Source organism: Balaenoptera borealis (assembly GCF_965194805.1).
Source record: "Balaenoptera borealis genome assembly, chromosome: 10".
NCBI lineage: Eukaryota > Metazoa > Chordata > Mammalia > Artiodactyla > Balaenopteridae > Balaenoptera > Balaenoptera borealis.
The window spans coordinates 73371072-73393810 of NC_138874.1; the positions used below are offsets into that span (position 1 = coordinate 73371072).

The 22739-nt window shown below is 38.9% G+C and overlaps 1 pseudogene across 1 annotated transcript; it reads right to left on the minus strand.

The window, feature by feature from the left end:
• Window positions 1–4269: 4269 nt before the first annotated feature.
• LOC309604706 (riboflavin kinase pseudogene) lies at window positions 4270–21670 on the minus strand (annotated as a pseudogene). Its single transcript has one exon. The product of its transcript is annotated as a riboflavin kinase pseudogene (transcript).
• Window positions 21671–22739: the final 1069 nt, after the last annotated feature.

Below are 22739 nucleotides of genomic sequence, written 5' to 3' on the forward strand. Positions count from 1 at the left end.
TTGCCCTGTCACATGGGATACTTACTCTTCTCTGCATGTTCAGTGCCTAGTCCTGCCTCTGTATCTTTGCCCAGTTTATCCCTCTGCCTAGAACGCATTTTCCCTTTTTTTTTCCTACCTGATGAACTCCTAATCATCCTTCCAGGCCCAGACAGCCTTCTCTGACTGTCCTTTCATTCCATTGTTCTATCTTGTTGACTCCAGAATTGACTGCTCAATTTCTGATGGAAGATGTGATGATAGAAGATTGGGGAGGGTAAAACTGAAGGAAGCAAAGTTTCATCTATGTTCCCATGGCACTTTGCACCACGCCTCTCTTCGGACACTCACTGCAATGCCTTGGGAACCGTCTCCTCCATTGAACTATGGACATCTACTTCCCATCTTTTCTCTCCAGCTCCTAGGAAAGTCCCTGGCACTATCTAAGAGCTCAGTTAATTAAATGGAGTGTGTGCTTCAATTAGCATTGCCAGATTCCCCCAAACATTACCAGGGGAATACAAAATACAAGGCTTGGCTAAATACTCAGACTGAAGGAAGACAGTGTCATGGAACACTGTGGAACAAGTGGGGGAAGCATATTAGGAAGTGCATATGGTAAGTGACAGATCAATGTCCTGAGGCCACAAGGGGCAGGCAGACAGGTTTTGTGCTCCTAGCGGCAATCTGCTTGTGGTCTGTTCTGGAAACAAAACATTAGGAAGATTTCTGCAATGGTGGACCAGGCTGACCAATTGCAGGGCAATCTTACCCAGACACCTGGAAGCCCAATGGTGTGGTTTGCCTCACAGAAAGACCATTCCTTGGCAACCTGCCCTACTCAGGCCCGCACACGTCTGTACAAAATAAAACGCAAGGGACAAGACCCAAGTCGGCCCTGCCGGCAATTTTTGTACATTGTAATACAAAATACCAACTGTAGTTTAAGTGGAGTCCCCAGTGCCTTGTTAATTCTGAACTACTAATGCTTCTGATCACGCAGCATCTTTAAAGGGAGGTGTGCAGAGCACTTTGTAAACGGAATATCATCACACTTCCTTTACTGCCTCCCCTTGAGAGATTCCTGCAGGGAGGGAAGCCAAGGTCCAGGTTCCCCACACTGCACGGGGGATGTGAGGCCCCAAAGGAGAGAGGTATCACAACCCTCCCAATGTTCCAGAGGCCATGGGAAACACCACCTTCCTACACCTCTCTACCTGATAGAGAACTAGGCTTGGTCACAAGAGAGAGTGATAGAGAAGGAAAACATTAACAAGTGGAAAAAGTGAAAGATAAGTTGACAAAACTAGAAATGCAAAACAAATAAACCCATTAGCCAAAGAGAACTGGGAACATAAGGAAGCTGCTTCCAGAAGTGTGGCATTCTGGAGATCTGAGAGTGAGGATTACGTATTTTATGTACGAACAAACTAGTGACCAGTACTAAAATTCACTGAGACCTGTTGAAAGCTGATTTGGGAAATCACCACAGATGGAAATAAAAAAGAAGAAAGAAAGTCAGGCTGTTACTAATGATACCTCTTACTGATCACAGGTCAGAACTGAAGGTCATGGTAAACATTTAAGCCTTTCATTCTCTGATTCCCACCGCCTTACCTTTTGCAAATGACTTCACTTTGAAACCTTAGCTCTGGCAGCTATTACACACACACACACACACACACACACACACACACACACACACACACACCCCATGCACTTCCATGGGCTCCTGCTCAACAACAGAATTGTCCTCTATCACCCTTACTAAACCCATCTGAATCCATCAGCTCATTTCTGGAGGACATCTGAACGACACTGATAGCCCTCGCTGCTGGTGAAAGAGCATGGTAAACCTTTCTTGACTGCCAGCTCTGGGACAAGTCACATCGTTGGTTCCTTCTTTTTCCTCCTTCACTCATACACATAACAATATGCAACTACCATGCCCCTCTCTTTGCAGTCTCCACATAAAAATGCTCCTTCTCTCCAGTAAAAATAAAACCTTGTCTCAGTCCCACATCTCTCGAATAACTCTCATCCTTTCTGTGTTCAAAGGCAAATTTGCGCACACAGATCGCCAGGCTGACCAGACGCTTCCTCAGACCCCGCCCCTGCCTCCGTTCCTCCACCCCCACTGCAGCTTCTCTGGTCACTAGGCATGAAGGACTTCCGAGTCTAAAGCCAATGATTCTTTCCAGTCTTTCTCTTATGTGACACTGTTACAACGTTCACTGAACTTGCCCATCTCCTACGACACCACACCTTCTCCTCTCCCTTTTCCTCTGACCACCATGGCTGCATTTGCTTAGCCTCTTCTACAGAATCTTGGATGTCAGAGTTGCTCAGGGTTCTCTCTTAATTGACTCTCCATGTGCCTCCACCCTGCCACATGGCTCCATCACTGTGGTGCTGCAGACCTGCCTATCTCGCTCTCTCCAGTCCGGCTCTCCCTCCAGGCACCAGACCCCTGAGAAACTAGCTGCCTGCTGGTCGTTTCACTGGGCATTTCTCAAGTGTGTTAAACTCGGCTTTTTCAAAATGTCACTCATCTACTTTGTTCCACATGTCTTTTCCTCAAGGATCCCATCTCAGGAAATGCCACCAACTGTTGATTCTTCATCTTGGATCTTGTCTGTACCAGTTATCAGTTTAATGTGTCTCAGCTCCAAATCCATTCTTTATTTCTTGTTCAGCAAGCTGTAAGCATTTCTTGTCTGCTACTGGCGCCCATGTGTTCGACTTTATCAGTAGAGGATGCTGGAGGAACACTGCAGGAGGAAGGGGCCTCTTCCTGGTGCCGGCATGCTTCTGTTCGCTTATTCTTCCAACCAGGTTGGGGTGAGGGGTATCCAGTGGTGCTCGGCCCTAGCAACAGGTCCAGAGCACTCAGTCCTCTGGCAAGCTTGCAGCCTCAGCCCAGCCCAGTGACACCTCATCACCTTCCTCTGGCCACTGTTCCAACCTCAGCTCTCAACATCCCTCCTCCCTCTGTCCTTCCTAATGTTGGTAATCTGTGCTCTCTTTGCTGCTTAATCAATCTTGCTGGTAGAACTGTACCGTTCCACCATGTGTCTTCTCAGAAAATAGCTTTTGTTTTTGTTTTTTTATCTTGTATGTGTTTTTTTTTTAATATCTTACTTCATTAACTTCATTAACTTCCTCTTTTTATTCTTTTTTTCACACTGTGGGATAAACTCAATTTTATGTTAACTTTTTGAAATGACAATATAGCATATTTAAAGTAGCATTATCCCTTTAAATATTGCTTCAGCTATACTCCACCGCTTTTGATATACAATCCTTACATTGTTATGAAGTTCTAAATCTTTGATAATATTCATGATGACTTCTTTTGATCCACGAAATTTATAAAGGTGTGTTTTTTAGTTTATTGTGTTTTGTTGTTGTTCTTTCCTTATTTTTTTCTTTTTGCCTTTTAACATTTGATATCTAATTTTATTTCACTGTGGTCAGAAAATATGGTCTATATGATAACGATTTGTTAGTATTTGCTGAGATTTCAATCTTTACACATTTCACAAGTGTTTGAAAATAATGACTAATTTCTCTTTTTGTTTCATGTAAAGTTATTTCTATAAAGCTATTATACCAAGTTTATTCAATTAACTCATCAATTATGACAGATGTGTATGAAAATCTCCCACTATTATTATAGGTTTATCAATCTTTATGGAAAACTTTAACCAATTCTATTTTATCCCTTTGATATTATGTTTTTTAAATATATACATATTTTCCCATTGTTTTATATTTCTGATTAATATTTCCTTTTCCTTATTGAGTAATTATGCTTTCCGTTCCTATTAGTGCTTTTTGGTTTAAAAAATATATTTAGTCTAACATTCATATTGCTTTAGTTTCTAATTTTTACTTTTATTTTAGGTTTTAGGTTTAGTAGAACCTCTTGTAAAAAGAACGAACATAGCTGAATTTTTTAATCTAACTTAGCAAAGTTGTTTTTAACTATAAGATTAATCAACTTAAATTTATTGTAAATATTGATATATGTAGACTTATCATTCTTTTTTATTTTTAAGTTACTGTATTATTTTCTTTCTTTTTTCTTTCCTACATTTCATTTCCTACATTTCTGTATATTTATCCAGCCTTAATTCATCCTAGTCCCTTGTTCTCTAAGTTACAATTACACATTCTATTTCTATTAGTTTTATTAGCTTCCATTACATTTTAATGTGCATGCTAGACTTTACAAAGTATAAAGTTAGATTTTTAACTTCCTCCCAGACAATACAAGAACTTTAGAATGATTTTTGTCCAGCATATCTCCTCCTCCAATCTGCCAACTTATTGTATTGTCTAGTGTTTTAATTCCACCTTTTTTTAAATCCCCAATTTTAGTCATTTTAAAAATTGCTGACAGGTGTACTTCTTTCTTCCTGAATGTTATTTCACTGGGAGACCTTCCTTCTGATTTTAAAACTTCCTTCTTGCTGAATTATATTCTTTAAGTCTTTCATTAGGTTTTGTAGAATCCATCAGATTTTCTACATGGACCATCATGTCATCTGTGAATAAAGACAGTTTTAATTCTTCCTTTCCAATCTGGATAACTTTTATTTCATTTTTGTGCCTATTTGCCCTGGCAAGAACCTCCAATACAATGTTGAATAGAAGTGGTAAACGCAGACACCTTGTTTTGTTTTGGATCATAAAAGGAAAACATTCAGTCTTTCAGCATTATGTATGAATGTTAACTGTAGGGATTTTTCCCTAGATGCCCTTTATTGGATCAGGAAAGTTCCTCTCTATTCCTAGTTTTCTGAGAGTTTTTATCAGGAATAGATTTGGATTTTGTCAAATACTTTTCCTGTGTTTATTGAGATGATCACATTTTTTTTTCTATTTCAGTTTGTTAATATGATGAATTGCATTGATTGATTCTCAAATGTTAAATCAACCTTGCATTCCTGGGATAAATCCGTTTGGTCATGATCTATTTTATATATGATTGGCTTAAACTTGCTAAAATTTTGTTAAGAACTTTTGCATCTATGTTTATAAGGGATAGTGGCCTATAATCTTCTTTTCCAGGAAAGTTTTGGTACCAGGATAAAGTTGGCTTAATAGAATGAGTTGAGAGGTACCATACTCACCTCAATTTTCTGGAATAATATATCAGAATTAGTAGTATTTCCTTCTTAAATATTTGGAAGAATCACCAGTGAAGTGGGCCTGGAGTTTTCTTTGTGGGAAGGTTTTAATAACAAACTATTTTCCTTTGATATAGATTTACTGTATTCAGGTTATTTCCATCTGAGTAAGCTTTGGTGGTTTGTGTCTTTCAAGGAATTTCTCCATTTCATAGAAGTCATTGATTTATTTGCATTAAGTTGTTCAAAATATTTCTATACTATATTTTCAATATCTGTAGAATCTGTAATGATGTCACTTCCTTCATTCCTGATATTGGTAAATTGGTTCTTTTTCTTCTTTCCTAATAAGTCTGAACAAAGATTTATGAATTTTATTAATTTTCTCAAAGAACCAGCTTCTTATTTTATTAATTTTCTCTATTTTGTTTCTGTTTTATATTTCCTTGATTTCTGCCCTGATCTTTATTTTTTCTTTTACTTGATTTGGGTTTAATTTGTTCTTCTTTCTCTGATTTCTTAAGGTACATGCTGATGCCATTAATTCGAGATCTTCTTTTCCATAATTGACCTATAGTGCTATAAATTTCCTCTTGAGTACTGCTTTAGTGGATTCCTACAAATTTTGCTACATAGCATTTTCTTTTTCATTTGGTTAAAAATACTTTATAACTTCACTTTAAATTTCTTTTTTGATCATGGTTTATTTAGAAGTGTGCTATGGTTTCCAAATGTTTAAGGACTTTTTTATTGGTTTCTAATTTAATATCTTGTAGTCAAGGAATGTATTTTGTACAATTTGAATGCTTTTAAGTTTATGGACACTTAATTTATAGCCAAAATATGATCTAACTTGGTAAATGTCCTGTGCGCACTTGAAGAGAATATATATTCTGTAATTGTTGGGAGGAATATGTCAATTAGTTCAAACTGGTTGATAGTGTTGTTCAAATTTTCTATAACCTTATTGATTTTCTGTCTATATAGTCTATCAGTTTTTGAGAAAGGGGTATTGAAATCTCTGACTATAACTGTTGATTTGTTTATTTCTTCTTGAAATTCTCCCAGTTTTTACTTCATATATTTTGAAGTTCTCTTTTTACAAAAATTTAGAATTGTTATGCTCTCTTGATAAATTTATCCCTTTTTATTTTGAAATTACCTTCTTTATCTCTGGTATTATTTGCTGCTCTGAAGTCTACTTAGTCTTACATGAAAATAGCTACTCCAGCTTTCTTTTGATTAGTGTTAGAATAGTATATTTTTCCATTATTATTTTTTAATTTATTCATATCTCTATATTTAAAGTGAGTTTTATTTAGGCAGCATACAGTCAGCTTGCTTTGCTATACAACCTGATAATGTCTTCTTTTTTAACTAAGGTATTTAACCCATTTACATTTTATGTGGTTATTGATTTGGTTAGGTTTAAATCTATCATCTTGACATTTGTGTTTTATTTTTTCCATCTGTTCTTTATTCCACCTTTTTCTGCTTTCTTTTGGATTAACTGAATATTTTGTAATTGCATTTTATCTCCCTTGTTAGCTTACTATCATCTTTTTTCATTTGTTATTTTAATGGTTTCTTCATGGTTGGTAGCATACATCTGTAACTCTATAAGAACCTTAACAGTACACTTCCATTTCTCTCCTCCCATCCTATATGCTATTGTTATCCTTTAATTCACTTCCTTGAACACATTTATTGAGATGCAATTTACATACCATATAATTTAATCATTTAAAGTATACGAATATATTTTTTGTATAGTCACAGATAAGTGCAGCCACCACAATAGTCAATTTTCACATGTTCATGTTTTCATCACCTCAGAAAGAAACCACACACCCTTTAGCTATCACCCAGTTATTCCCTTCCCTTACCTCCAGCCCTGAGAAATCACTAAACTATCTTCTGTCTATGTAGATTTTCCTGTTCTGGACATTTCATATGAATGGAATCATATAATGTATGGTCTTTAGTGACTAACTACTCTTTACTTACCATAATGTTTTCAAGGTTCACTCATGTTGTAGTGTGCATCAGTACCTCCTTTTTATAGTCAAACAATATTGTATTGTATAAATATACCACCTTTTGTTTATTGGTTCATCACTTGATTGGTATTTGATTTGTTTTCAGCTTTTGGCTATTATGATTATGCTGCTATAAATATTTGCATACAAGTTTTTGTATGGACATGTGTTTTCATTTCTCTTGAGTATATACCTAGGAGTGGAATTGCTGGGTCATATAGTTACTCTATATTTAATTATTTGTAAGAACTGCCTGATTGTTTTCCAAAGTGGCTGTACCATTTTACATTCCCACTAATAGTGGGAGAAGGAAGCATGGAGCTGAATGGGGAGTGTCCAGAATTACCCATTTTCCACCAGATTGCTAAATTTTCCACTGATTTGTATAATTTGCCATCTTTATCAGAAACAAACATAAGATTTCAAAGGTTTTTTCCTTTGAAAAAAAGGTGACGATAGACTACCTGGTTTGGGTGGGAAAGCTGAGGATGCCTACCATACTCTGTACCTTCACACTCACCATAAGGACCCAAAGGGACTTAACAGACACTAAATGAGAAAAAAGCACAATGTATTAAGTGTGACTGTAGGTTCCTGAACTAACACCGACCATACTGGGACTCCTGAGGTCAGCACAAGGTCAGGACCCCACCTGGCTTCCTGCTGCCCTGTGCTTTATTTTCAAAGGTGGGTAAATTATCACTGCTCTTCTCCATGGGTGTGCTCTCCTTGACATGGTATATCCTCTCCAGCCAAGGCAAGGATCCCTCCCATCCTGGATCCCATTTTATTTAGATGAAGTTTCTTGTTGGCCAACATAGTTGTTATAATTTGTACTTCAACTTAAACAAGTGTATGTGTTTTTCCTTTCCTTTTGTTTCCCCTGGGTGGGGGGGATCAGCAATTATTTGACTGCTATGGAAGCCTAACACATAAAAACATAAGGGTAAAAGTAAAGACACAGCCAGAGCGATTAGGCAAGAAAAAGAAGTAAAATGCATCCAAATTGGAAAGGAAGCAGTAAAATGATCTCTGTTAACAGATTATATAATCTTATATGTAGAAAACCCTAAAGATTCCACAACAAAACTTAGAACTAATAAGTTCTAAGTTAAGTCAGCAACGTAGCAGGATACAAAGCCAACACACAAAAATTAGTTGCAATTCTATACACTATAAATAAACAATCTGAAAAGGAAAATAAGAAAATGTTTATTCCACTTATAATAGCATCAAAAAGAATAAAATACTTAGGAATTAACAAGTAGACAAAAGACTTGCACAATGAAAACTATAAAACATTTCTGAAAGAAATTAAAGACATAAGTAAATGTAAAGATATCCCATATTCACTGTTTGGAAGACTTAATATTGCCAAAATGTCAATACTACCCAAAGCAATCTAAAAATTCAACATAAACCCTATCAAAATTCCACTGACATTTCTTCAAAAGTAGAAAAATTCATCCTAAAATTCATATGGAATCTCAAGAAACCTTGAATAGCCACAATAATCCTGAAAAAGAAGAAAAAAGCTCAAAGACTTACACTTCCTGATTTGAAAACTTAACTACACAGCTACAGTAATCAAAACAGTACGGTACTAGTATAAGGACAGACATATAGACCAACAGAATAAAACAGAAAGTCTAGAAATAAATCCTTACATATTTAGTCAAATGATTTTTGACAAGGGTGCCACAATCATTCAATGGGGGAAAAGATAGTCTTTTCAACTAATGGTCCCGGGAAAACTGAATATCCACATGCAAAAAAAAACTGGAGTTGGACCCTTACCTAACACCATATACAAAAATTAACTCACAATGGATCCATGATCTACATGTAATACCTACAGCTGTAAAACTCTTAGAAGAACACACAGGACAAAGCTTCACAATATTGGATTTGGCAATTATTTTTTGGATATGACACTAAAAGCACAGCCAGCAAAAGAAAAAAATAGGAAAATTAGACTTCATAAAAAAAATTTGTGTGTGAAAAAACACCGTCAGTTGAGTAAAAAGGTTACCCACAGAATGGGAGAAAATATTCACAAATCATATATCTGATAAGGAATCAATATGCAGACTACATAAAGAACTCTTACAACTCAACAACAGCAATAACAAAAACAACCTGATTAAAAAATTGGGAAAACACTTGAATAGACATTTCTCCAAAGAAGATATACAACAGATGGATGAAAAGATGCTCAACATCTCTAATAATCAGATAAATGCAAATCAAAACTACAGTAAGATACCACCTCACGACATTAGGTTGGACACCACCAAAAAAAAAAAAAATAGAAAATAACAAGTGTTGCACTACTATATATAAAATAGATAACTAATATGGTCCTACTGTATAGCACAGGGAACTCTACTCAATATACTCAATACTCTGCAATGACCTATATGTGAAAAGAATCTAAGAAACAGTGGATATATGTACATGTATAACTGATTCACTTTGCTGTACAGCAAACACTAACACAGCATTGTGAATCAACTATAGTCCAACAAAACAAATTTGTTTTTAATAATTAATTTTAAAAACAAGAAAACAACAAGTGTTGGTGGGAATGAGCAGAAATCGGAACCCATGGACTTCCCTGGTGGCGCAGTGGTTAAGAATCCGCCTGCCAATGCAGGGACACGGGTTCGAGCCCTGGTCTGGGAAGATCCCACATGCCACGGAGCAACTAAGCCAGTGCACCACAACTACAGGGCCTGCGCTCTAAAGCCCGCGAGCCACAACAACTGAAGCCCGCATGCCTAGAGCCCGCGCTCTGCAACAAGAGAAGCCACCACAGTGAGAAGCCTGCACACCGCATCGTTGCCCCCGCCCCCCGCAACTAGGGAAAGCCCGCGCGCAGCAACGAAGACCCAACGCAGCCAAAAGTAAATAAACTAAAAAAAAAAAAAAAAAGAAATTGGAACCCTTTGTGCTCTGTTGGTAGGAATGTAAAATGTTATAACCACTGTGGAAAATAGGCAATTCCTCAAAAAATTAAAAATAGAATTATCACATGATCCAGCAATATAGATAGATTAAAGACACAAATAGCTATCTATCTACATATTTATATATGTAGATATGGATATGGCTATGATATATATCAATATATATATATTGAATAATGGAATATTATTCAGATTCAGCCTTAAAAAGGAAGAAAATTCTGATACATGCTACAATTTGGATGAACCTTGAAAACCTTATGCCAAGTGAAATAAGCCAATTACAAAATGACAAATACTGCATGATTCCACTCATATGAGGTACACAGAGTAGTCAAATTCATAGAGTAATGGAGGATGGAGGTCGCTAGGGCTGGGGAAAGGGAGAAATGGGATGCTAGTGTTTAATGGGTACAGATTTTTAGTTTGGAAAGATGAAAAAGTTCTGGAGATGGGTGATGTTGATGGTTGTACAACAATGTGAATGTACTTAGTGCCACTGAACTATACACTTAAAAACAGTGAATATAGTGAACTTTATGTTATGTACATTTTCCCACAATTAAAATGAATTGCGGGAAAAAAAAAGTAAAGACTTCTTCCTTCAGGTATGCTTGTCTGAGTCCGTTTGGTCTCTTGGCTTCATTCTACATATGGAGCTCTGGTCAGTGGTCCAGGCACCCCATTGGGCATTCAGGAGTGTAAGTATAGTTTGTTCTCTTTTCGTTTGTGTACCTGAAATTTGCTGACAGTAAATCTTAAGTGTGTTCTCACTACCCCCCAAAAAAACGGTAACTATGTGAGGTAATGGACATGTTCATTAACTTGACTGTGGTAATCATTTCACAATGTATATATATATTACAGCATCAGGTTGTCTACCTTTAAAAAAATCACATTAATAACCTAAATATATACAATTTTTTTCAATCATACCTCAAAAAAGCTGGGGAAAAATTTTACAAATTACATTCAATTTAATTAAATATCATTAAAAAGCAGCCATGTCTACCCCTCAGTGCCCTAGTTATACTCAGAGGGAAATGGAAACCGTACTGAGCCCCTCTGAGAAACCAGAGCCCTCGACAGGAAGAGTGGATGACTAGAACCACATTATCAGTTCTTCTCAGTCCCAGAGGAAGGAACTGATTAACCAGACCACAGTAAAGGATGAGTTAGTTTTACACTGGAAATAGCTAAAATTGCTAAGCATGTATTCATTTATTTGACAAATATTTATTGAATGACTACTGTGTGTTAGGCATTCTTCTAACCATGAGTGCAGCGGTCTTGACTATTAATCTTTACTCATGATAGCTGTCATATCCCATGACATCCTAGGGAAAATAATGTGTTAAGGGGACTTCTCCTGTGTCCAGGACCATTGAGATAGGCGGGCCCCCTTTCTGGAAGACACTGGATCTTTTTTAGACATTTGAGACAAGTGGGCCCAGGCAAGAGGAGGCAAGAGACCAAAGGCATCCACTGACATCCCTATCCCCAGAGTGGCCCCGGCTTCAGAACCCTAATCTATACCAGGGAACTCAGCTCCTTCTCATCCCCAAGGGGAGGCTGGACTTGAGAAGAGTGCCGGGCAGTTGCCTTTGAGGAACTGGGAGCATTAGAGTAAGATGTCCAAATAAGCACCAGATCATCAATATTATTCTATCACCCAACAAATAGTTATTAAACCCTTAATATATACCAAGCATGGATCTAGATGCTGAAAATCTAACAACGTGGGTAAAATCCCCTACCCTCCTGGAGCTTATCTTTAGTGGGAATACAGACAAGAAGCAAATGAATCAGTACATTGTATGATAGGGTGTGATAAAGGATATGAAATGGCATACACGAGAAACTGAGATAGGAAATGCTGGGGAAGCTGGGATAGCAGAGGCAATTTTAAGTAGGAGTCAGGAGAAGTACCGAGAACTGCCATCTGAGCAGACTCCAGGGAGGGAGGGCTCCCATGGTCCCTGCAGGCATCCAGAAGGGGAGGGCCGGCAGCCCAGGGGTGGGTGGGCATCCCTAGGGAAAAAATACAGAATGAGAGGGGAAAGGGACTGAGGATGAAACTCTGAGAAACCCAATGTTTAAGAAAAAGGTAAAGGACACCAAGAGTTCACAGCAGGAAGAGATCAGGAGAGAAAATGGGCAATTGTGTCAATGCTTCTGGGATAGTAAGACAGGGGATTAACAGGAGCTCTGCTTGACTGCGGGGCTGGTTACAGGACTCCATGAACTCAACACTCCTAGCACTCGACACCAAAAAGAGTGAATGCTATTGTATGCAATATTTTAAGTAAACTGATGGGGGCATCTACTAAATTTGCTACTAGAAGAGCACTGGTGACCCCAAGAGATGCAGCAGCTTCAGAGGAATGGCAGGGAGGGGGAGAGATGCCATTTTGATGGTGAGGCAGGTGTGGGGTGTGGTGAACATCCAGGTTTCTGGGTTCCCTGGCTGGAAGCTTCCCCGTGGCTTCTTATAACACTGAAACGACCCACCAGGGAAAGCCTTGGCGCACCCTCTGCTTGGCTCCAGTCTCCTGCCTGCTCTGCTCAAACCCCTCTGGCCTTCTTGCTGGGTCCCAACCCGCTACTTGTGTTCCCCACACAGGACCTCGTGCTCCTCCCTGCCAGCCTTTCACACGGCTCCTTGGAAGACTTCCTCAATCACTTCTAAAATGCACCCCTCCATCCATCACTCTCTACCACGTCAGGATGCTTTATCTTCATCACACCACTCTGTCACCCTGAAAATTATTTAATATTTGGGGTACCACGTTTATTATTTAGCTCCTCACTAAGAGCAAAGCTCCAAGAGATTGGAAACGTGTGAGTCTCGAGGCTCACCATAACCCGGGTGCCTAGAACACTGCCACATATTAGGTGCTCAATAAAATTTTCTTATTTTTATTTTTATTACTATTATAAAGTTCGAACTGCTAGATTTTGAAAATTGAACGACAGGTTTCATTTCGAGATTCCTGATGGCCATGGAAAAATGGGAAAATAAGGTGATTGATATTACCCATGAAGTAAAAACATAAAAACCCTTCAGGGTAAAGCAAGATTGTCGGAGAACTTGCTTTGGCCAGATCATCATTGTGGCCTTACTGAGCAACATAGAAGAAAATATTTTTAACATTATTTTTGCAGTCAATAAATAAATCCCATGCAATTATTTCTTCTTTAATTCTTTCAAGTAAGCTGAAGTCAAAAGACTAAAGAACAGCCACAGGGCAGGAATTATTTCTAATTCAGCCTCACATCCAACAAAAAAATTCTTGCACTGACCTCATTGACAGTGTGGATGATCCTCTCCTTTTGTATTTTAGAGGCACACATTTAATTAGTGCTTCAGAAGTGCTACATTTCACCTAACCTCTAACTCTCTGAAATATTTGTTGCATATCCATTTTACTGATGCGGAAACTGAGGTTCACAGCCTACAGTCACAGAACTGATAGGTGATGGAGACAAGGCTTGAACTGAGGTCTGTTTGACTGTCTAGAGTAGGGGTTGGCAAACTATGCTGGAAGATCCGATCTGCTTGCTGCTTGTTTTTGTAAATAAAGTTGTGTTGGGACCCAACACACTTATTTAGATGTATCATCTATGGCTGCTCTCACACTGCAATGGCAGACTTGAGTAGTTCCATATGGTCTGCAAAACTGAAAATGTTACAGCCTCTTATAAATAAGTTTGCCACCCCCTGCTCTAGACTTTGTGCTCATCCCTTTCATCTGTCTACCACCTTAACAAATATGTCTCAGTTTATCTGTTGCTCTGAAGGAAAAAAAAGGCTTTGTATAAAAATAGAAAGAAGAAAATGTAAATTGGGAGCTCTACGTGCAAAATTATTCTGTTACTGAAACATCAAAGAAGAATGTTTTGTAAACACATTTTCTGGGGGAGAAGTTTTCATCTTTTTTTTTGGGGGGGGGGGTCCTGGTTCCTTCCAGACCGCTTAACTGAAATGGAACACATATAAAAAGGATATTAAAAAATACATTCAATAAGATCATGGCAGTGCAGTATATGCCACAAATCACACAAGCGGCTCTGGTTCTGAATTCTGTGGCTTCACAGCAAGCAGAAGTAAATGAACCTGTTGATATTTATGAGGACAACACCCATCTTCAGTGGGTAACTTAAATGTAACTCTATATTTAATCAGTCAGGTTAACTCAAGTCCAGCAAACACATCCAAATTAACTGGTATTTAAGAGGTCTTCCCAGTTAATCTAACTTTCACTTTATGTATTTCTGGGAGAGGTTACAATAAATGAGGCATAGTACATGCATTGAAGTGACACCCCAGAACTGTACAAGGAGTTTCACTTGGGAGGAGGATCTTCACATTTACTTTCAGAATATTCTTGACAGCAAAGGAATAACGATGATGATGATGATTGTCAAGACTCATGCAGCTGGGTCTGTCCCTGTTTGTGTGCCCCTAAGAGGACAGGAAGCAGAGGAGCCCGTCGGGGGTGGCCCATCTCCAGAACAGATGCTCCCCATGCAGTCACACTCAGCAAGGATGTGTATAGAAAGTGTGAGGTTATTGATTAGAATCTGGGCTAAGGAACACGGCTTCTCCAGGGCTCCATGTAAGGGCTAAATGTGGCGCTGCCATCAGATCTGGAAGCAGCTTGGGGGGTGTGGGGCCAGTCCCACTGCATATGGATATTGTGGATGAAATGCGATCAGCTCCGACGTCTGGTCACCTGGTGATGGAGAGCACAGGCTGTGGTGTGAGACACCCCTGGGGGGTCAGGTCCAGGCTACGGGCTTCTAGGCAAGTCATCTAAACTCTGAACCTCACTATTTCCATCTTTAAAGTGGAGTTAGTAGTTTCTTCCTCTGAGAATTATTGTGAGAATTCAGTACTGCACTTGACTGCATGTAAAGTGTCCAGCCCAAAGGAAGCAATTAATAATTGCTCATTATTTTTATTATTACCTCAAATTACCTATTTCATTCTGTTGATGGTGTTTTTCTAATTAACATTACATTAAAATATGAGCTATTTATTTGTGGAATAATAAATATTCTTTGGTAACTGTTATATGCCAAATTTGGAACTAGTTCTGAGTTATAGAAAAATTTATAAGACCTAAGTCTTATCTTCAGAGAACTGGTAACATAGAAAATAAAATAGGTACATGCAATTACCTAAAATAATGAGAACAGCAACAATTAATAACCTGGGGCCTCAAAATGTGCCAGTGGTACGTGGGCTGTAGACTGTTCTACGGTGTACGACGTACACGCTTACATTTTTAAACCTCACGACAACCACCAAGTTAACCACTGTTTTTTACAGATGACGACACTGAGATCTGACAAGACAAATAACTTGTCCAGGGTCAACCCAGCAAGCACAGACAGAAGTGGAACCTGGATTGAGTTTTGTCACAAGACTGAGTAGAGCAGAGGCCATCTGGAAACTCTTCTGCTACCAATTTAGGAATAAAATTACAGACCAGGGTTCTGTGATGGTTCCTGGGACCTGTGCAGCTTTATCAAAGGCTCCCCCCAACCCCAGTTCCCTTGCCATCCCCCAGAATGGGAACAGGAAGAGCATCAATCTGGCCATAGTCCAGTGATATGAACACAAAGTGAGGCTAATCTTCTGGTGCATGAGCCTTAGTCACTGCACAGCAGCTCAGTCGGTGGGTTCCCCAAGGAGCCAAACCTCAGCCTGGAGGCCCAGGGAGGTCAGGCCAGGCCCAGAACATGCCATAGTCTCAGCTGGGCCTCCTCAGCCTGGAGGATTCCTCTGGGCTGATAGAGTGAACTCCTTATCTCCACTTAGGGAAGATGCAGTTCAGCCTCCCAAAGGTCACTTTGAGAAGTCCCATTGATTAAAGATGTTTCATGTCATTATCTAGGGGAAGGACTGGATTTTGCTTCTTAAAGAGGACTAGCCTATATCCACATACACTCCAGAGAATCATGGTGCCAGAGGTGTCTTAGCGATGGCATAGGCCTTCTTTCCTCTGCTCAGATATTCAGCACTCGCTTTGCAAAGCAGGCACCCTCTTTTTGGACACCTTGAGTCATTAGAATATCTTTGTACTTTAAGCCCAAGTCTTCCTTCCCGTGACTTCTGCCCTCCAGGTCTGTCTGAACAGTCGCTTCCAGTCCTCCATGAGACTCTTCAGAGATGGAGACCATGTCTTAGAGAGGTCTTTTCCAGGATGAATAACCCAGTCTCCTTTACAAATTCCTCCAGTTCCTGGCTTGTCCACGGGTCTTCAGGGTTCTTGGAGCTGAGCCAGATCAGGGTCTGCCAGCGCTGCCTGGGATGTTTCTTTCTTTGCCACAGGACAGTCCTGGCTCCCCATGACTCACTATGTGCTAAACTGAAGTCACAGAGTGTCTCCTTAGATGCTGCATCTGCCCAGCTACAGTTCTTCTATATTATGCTTATGAAATGGATTTCTGGAATCTAATTTTAGAATCTTCCGTGTACTCCTAAGAAGCTTCACCTAGTTGGTCTTGGCTCAATTTACCATTTTTCAAATTTATTTCAAATCATGATTCTGTTTTCCATTGTATATGCTTTCATGTTTTAAGTTATTAGAATGTTAGATAAATGTCTTCCATGGTGTCACTCAACTCACTGACTGAATGTTAAAGAGGATAAATTCAATGACAGAGCGCTGTGGCCATCCACTAGAGGAAACACCAACTTGACAAACAGCCAATATTTAACATTCTTAGATGTAATTGTCCCCTAACCAACAGTCGCTAAACTGAAAATCCGGTAGACCACCAGAGATGATTTCAAAGGGACTCAGAGAGCCAGGCCTACAGCACTTGCCTTCATGCAGTGTTTCCTGTCCTCAGAACTGAAGCCTCTGGGTTCTCATCCTTAGTTTTTGGATCCACTGCCCTAGACTAGTCCTCAGTCTGCTGATCCAGCGTCTAACTTAGACTGTCAGCCCAGCGTGTAGGCCCAGAGTCCTGCAATCCTGACCAGATGCTCCAGGCACAGCTTCCTAACGCTCGCATTGTCACTGTTTTTGTCGTGTTAATCTTGCTACAAGGGGCACACAATTTCTCTCCAGTACCCCCTGGCAGACTCTTGGGGAAAATCAGTGTGTGTGTGTGTGTGTGTGTGTGTGTGTGTGTGTGCATGTGTGTGTGTGTGTGTAAAGTGTGTGAAGCCAGAAGGCCTGAATTCCCCCACTAAGCGGGGCTCCTCCCATCCTTCTTTTCATAGCTAATTTAGAATTTAGTTAAGTGTTTAAACAATGTAAATGTGGCAGCTCCCCTCTGTTAAAGCCACAAGATTGAGGACAGCTGCCACCCAGCTACCAGCCCTCCAATCCAACCTCCACCAGCTTTCCTGAAATAGCAAGGCCCGCTTCCGTCCCTGCTTCCCTGGAATAACCCTGGGGGAAGGATACTCCATTTCCTACGCCCAGACTGCATTATTTATTACCACCTCAGGAGTCCATATTTGGAGAAAAAAATATCACCACCGTGTGGAATGAAATCATGCAGTTGCAAATAACTGATGTGTCTGAATTCAAAGGAGCTCTCAAGGAGATTGTATATGTATGTAAATAGGCGTGCACGTCTCAGACAGAGAGTATATGATCTCAACTCCATTCCCTGACACGCAGGGTGACCCAGGACAGGGCAAGCAGGGCTCTGGCAACCTCAGGGACCCTGGGGAGCTTTTCTTCTAGATCACTTTCAACTCACCTGGATGAGGATACCAGGGAGTTCATCTCCTTAAAAACACAAAGTCACTGCCGAGTCGCTGGTTAGAATGGAGCCCACACAGCACGCTGGAGCACATGCCCATGCTTTTTCTTAATTATCTGCTTACTGAAAACAATCTACTCACCTTGCACCAGGTGACCTAGTTTTAGGCACAGATCACTCCTGTCCAGACCACACATGGTCTCTTCATTTTACACTCCAGCTGGCCATGGAGAGCTTCAATGATTTTCCTTCCTAGGTGCACAATGGCTGTGCCTTCTGCAATAAATGCATTCCAGAAAAGTCATGTGGAACCCTAATCTAGTTTGCAACACACTAAGAGTGTTCAGTATTTAAGGTCCCTGAGTTAGTTTGTGCAGTGAAGAATCACTTTATAAATCACTTTATAATCACTCTATAAAGGATCACATGTGCTCCTGCAATGTTTCTCAAAATGAGACATGCCTTCCTGAGTTACACAGTTTATACTTCCAGAGCACTTTAGGCTCCGTAATAAAATTCACTTTTCCCAAAACACAGCCCTTCTAGAGTGAGTTATTCTCGTTCCACGACGGCAGTCCTCTTAAGTGTGTAAGTCTGAAATCCAAGGCAGGAGTGAGAATGAGTAAAAGGTCGCTGTCCTCATGTTGGAAATGGAATCTATTTGCTCCATGGACACTAACTAGATTTTAATTCCATCACTGACCGAGGGGTCAACAGTTGCCATCTAGATGAAGAATCAGAGCTTGGGAGTCATTCACAACGGATCAAAGCCTCGTTTCTCTTCTTCTCCTTTTTAATGCATGGCTATGGAATCTCCTGACCTCCTGTCTACGGCACATGCAGGGGGATGTGCTCATCACAGGCTCTCAGTGAATATTTTATGATGACAACGACCATCATCATGCGGATCTGCCAAAAGCACTGAGTGGTCTACAACACAACCAAAAACTCGTGGACTGCTGGTCCACTGGTGGAATTTTAATTGCTAGAATCTACTAAGATATTCTTTGTGATGAAATTGTAGAAATGTTCTAAGTACATTTTGAAAAGTTGTACCTTCTCCATTTTAGGGACACAAATAAGTTACATTGTTTGAACCCTCTACACACTTACTCATTTTTATCCACTAGATTTGTCCCAACAGAGTGTGTCAACATCACCTACTACAACAGCACTTCTCTTCCTCTTGTTGTATTGCTAGAAACTTTTGTTTACTACATTTAATGTTTTTACATTCAGCATAGAAGAGTATAACCTGTTATATCTTCATTGCGGATTTTTTTCTTTTAGTGGAATAAATTAACACTATTTATCATATTGACTGTGTCAGCCTTGGGTTCCACCTTGTCTCCTATTCATGTTCCACTCTTGCCTTCTTTTTTAAGAAGAAACATCACTTGGTCAAGATTTATTTCAAGGCCTGAAAACAGTGACTAGTCGAAAATGGTCCCACTGCAATTTCTTATAATATATAAATACTTAATATAAAACTTAAAAAAATGTAGACACTATTAACTAACTCCTAAACAACAACACAATATAGATTTTTCAAAAGCAATAGTTATTTAACAAAATGTAAGATGACAATATCAAAGAATTTTCACACTTAATGAGGACACAATCAGTCGCAAGCTACTCAAACACAAATCTTTTTTACATTTTCCATGTTTGTTTTTAACCTTGTTTCATAGAACCAGTGATAATTGAGGCTTCTTTCAAGTATAGGATTTCTAACATTAAATTACATTTTCTAAGTATTTCTATAAAGAAGAAATGAAAAAGACACATACTACATTGTTTGCCATAAATTCATACACCAAAAAGTCAAAACAATCCAACTGAATTTATTCCTGCTTCTCCCTTCTCCAACATTAGCTTTAGATGTTTTTCTAAATATTATATAAACAGTTTTGTTAAAATCAGTTCTCTCATTTATGCAGATTAGGGGAAAATGGTTTTATAATGAGTTATCTTTAAAATTACTTTCTAGATAGCACTCTTTAGCCTTAAATTACATTGTGCACACACAACTACAACTGTTTGCATTTGCTCAGGAACATATAATCACATTAAAAACAAATAACTTTGTATTTCATAGTTTAGTTGGTTCTTAAATAGTTTCCCAGGGCCTGGTGGGGGGGAACAAATATTTTGTGTTGTTTAAGAAACTGGTATATATAAATGAACTGCTAGGTGTTCGTTTAAACTTTGAGGAAACCTACAGATGAAGTTTTGGGTGTTTTTTCTAAAATGCAAGAGATATGAGCTTAGTCACTGTTCATATAGTGAAGGGATGGGATGGCAGATCGCAGATGAAACTCTACATTTTGTAAATGTAGAGTTGGATATTCTAAATGGAAAAACTGACACTGACAATTGTTTACAGGAAACAAAGGTTAAGAAAAATGTTGAAGAATATGTACTCTTAAAAAGAGAGAAGTGTTATACAACACAAAAATGAGACCTAGAGATTCGAAAAACACTCATTTTACTGTTTTAAAAGAAAAACAAAAAATAATAGGGAGAGAGTCTAGACCAATTAGAACTGAGGCAGCTGTAAAAAAAAAATGGAACACAGTACAATGATTTGAGCCCTTAAAGGAAATGACTAATTAAAATGAAATTTCACAAGTTTTCATGTCTATATTAATATATAAACGCACAAAATACAAAAAATACGAAGTCTGGATTTTTCCCCTTAGGTTTGTAATAAACTGTCAACCCTCTGCTTAATATAGTTACTTTTATGAGCCTTCTGATTAGCAGAGCATGCTATACACGTACGTGCATGCTGAAATTTTACCATGAGAATTATAGTTCTCATCTCAAACTAGTGACTTGCCTGTTACCCGTATTTATATATATTTCATTTCCATTATAAAACACTTAAGACGTTTCCAGTGGTCCATTTTAATCAACATATTACGTAAAAAAGAATCTTGATTTTTAAAATGAACCTTTTTAGTACTGTAATATGATGGGTTTAATTGAACAGTTGGAACATAATATGGTAACTACATTGTACTGTTTAATTCACAGCTGTAGGAAAATGTTTGATTTTTAAAATATAACCAAGATGAGACTGTAGAGTTATGAGCAGTAAAATATTAGAAAACAGTGAATGAATAAATAAGATGCTTTTCCATCAGTGGCCATTCATTATTTTACTTTTAGGAACCTGGAAGAAATTGTCTTCTCTGAGTTTCAAATGTTCTGGTAAATCTAGTCTTTTCTTAGCTTCCTCAATATCACCTTGAATTGCTGAAATAAGTAACTCTAAAGAATCAAAGTTCTCTTCTGGTCTGAGGTAGCCAACGATGGCCACATTGAGAATTTCCCCATAGAAGTCCTCTTTGAAAGCATTCATGTTATGAGTTTCCATGGACTTTTTTGTATTCTTGCAGTATGGGTTCCATCCTATGCTCACCACCATCTTATGGATGTCTCCACTTCCAACACTGGCCCAACCATAATATATGCCAGTGGATGCATCAGCTGGAAGATTATCTACTACTTGTTCAGGAAAGTTAGCTGTAGGGATGCCCAGCTGCTTGGAGCCGCGACCGAAGCTCCGCACCACCTGGCCGCGGCATTAAGTACGGCAGGCGCCTCATGACTCCGTCCGCTCGGAGTGAGGGCTGCGGTCCAGTCCGCGCGTCCGGCGGAGCCGCAGTCGAGGCGGTGTCCGGACCCCCGGACCAGCCGGGGGACACGGGCGGGAGCTCCGCAGGCCGGCCGCCCGGGCTAGCGCACCGGCGTACACGGGCTGAGCGGCGCGGACGACACGCCGAGGCGAGACCCTCACGCCACTGACCGAACAAAAGGTGCCGAGTGACTCAGAGGCTGCGTCTGGGCTCCGGAACGCCGGCGACCGCGGAAGTCTCTTGCCCTGCTTTTGTTTGGATTCATCTTTTTATGTCTTTGCCCATTGCCTTATTTTTATTATTTTTGGATTGACTGGGTACACTAATACAATATTTAGTTTTAACCCAATATAAAAGTCTGTGATTCAAAATGAGAGTTTATCCTGATCATTTTATTAACAAGATTTATATGTTTAGTTTTATTTCTACTATAAAACATGGTTTTATGGGTTTTGTTGTTTTATGGTTCTTTTTAATGGACCTTTTTAAACAAATTTTTATTGGAGTATAGTTGCTTTACAATGTTGTGTTAGTGTCTGCTGTACAGCAAAGTGAATCAGTTATACCTTTTTATAGACTACAGTTATCTTTTTTAACTTGACTTTTCCCGTGATTTTGGAAGTCATATCTACTATTTTTATCCTATTAGTAGTGACATTAAATTAAAATGTACTGATATCTATTTTCTCTAATTTCATTATCAAAAATAGAGCAATGTCAATTGATTATTCCTTATGTAATATGAGGAATTTACTTTGCTTTTACTTCTTGTCAACACACATTTTAACTGACAATCCCATTTGGGTCACAATCCTTTTTTCCTCATAATTCTGTAGACAATTCTGTCTTCTTCATGTTGCTAAGGAGAAGTGGGAGGCAAGCTTTATCTGCATGGATACTCACTGAATCTGTTTTTATTCTTGAAATTAAAATAAATTATCAAGATTAAGTCTAGGCATTAAAATTTTTTCATTATTTTTGTCTGATTTTCAGAAAACTCAAGACTTTCTCTAGCTCAGGAAAACTTCCCCCAAATTGTTTTTTAATAATGGATCCATTTTTATTGGTTCTTTTTCTGAAATTCCTAGTGTTTACATATTAAACATGTCTCTTGTCCATGCTTTTTATATATTCTCCCATTCTTTTTATCTCTTTGTCTTTTTTCTCTGAGTTTTGTGATGTAAAAGTTGACTTCTGCTCCATCAAACCTGTTTGCTGCAGGATCCATTTTGCTGTTCACTTCCT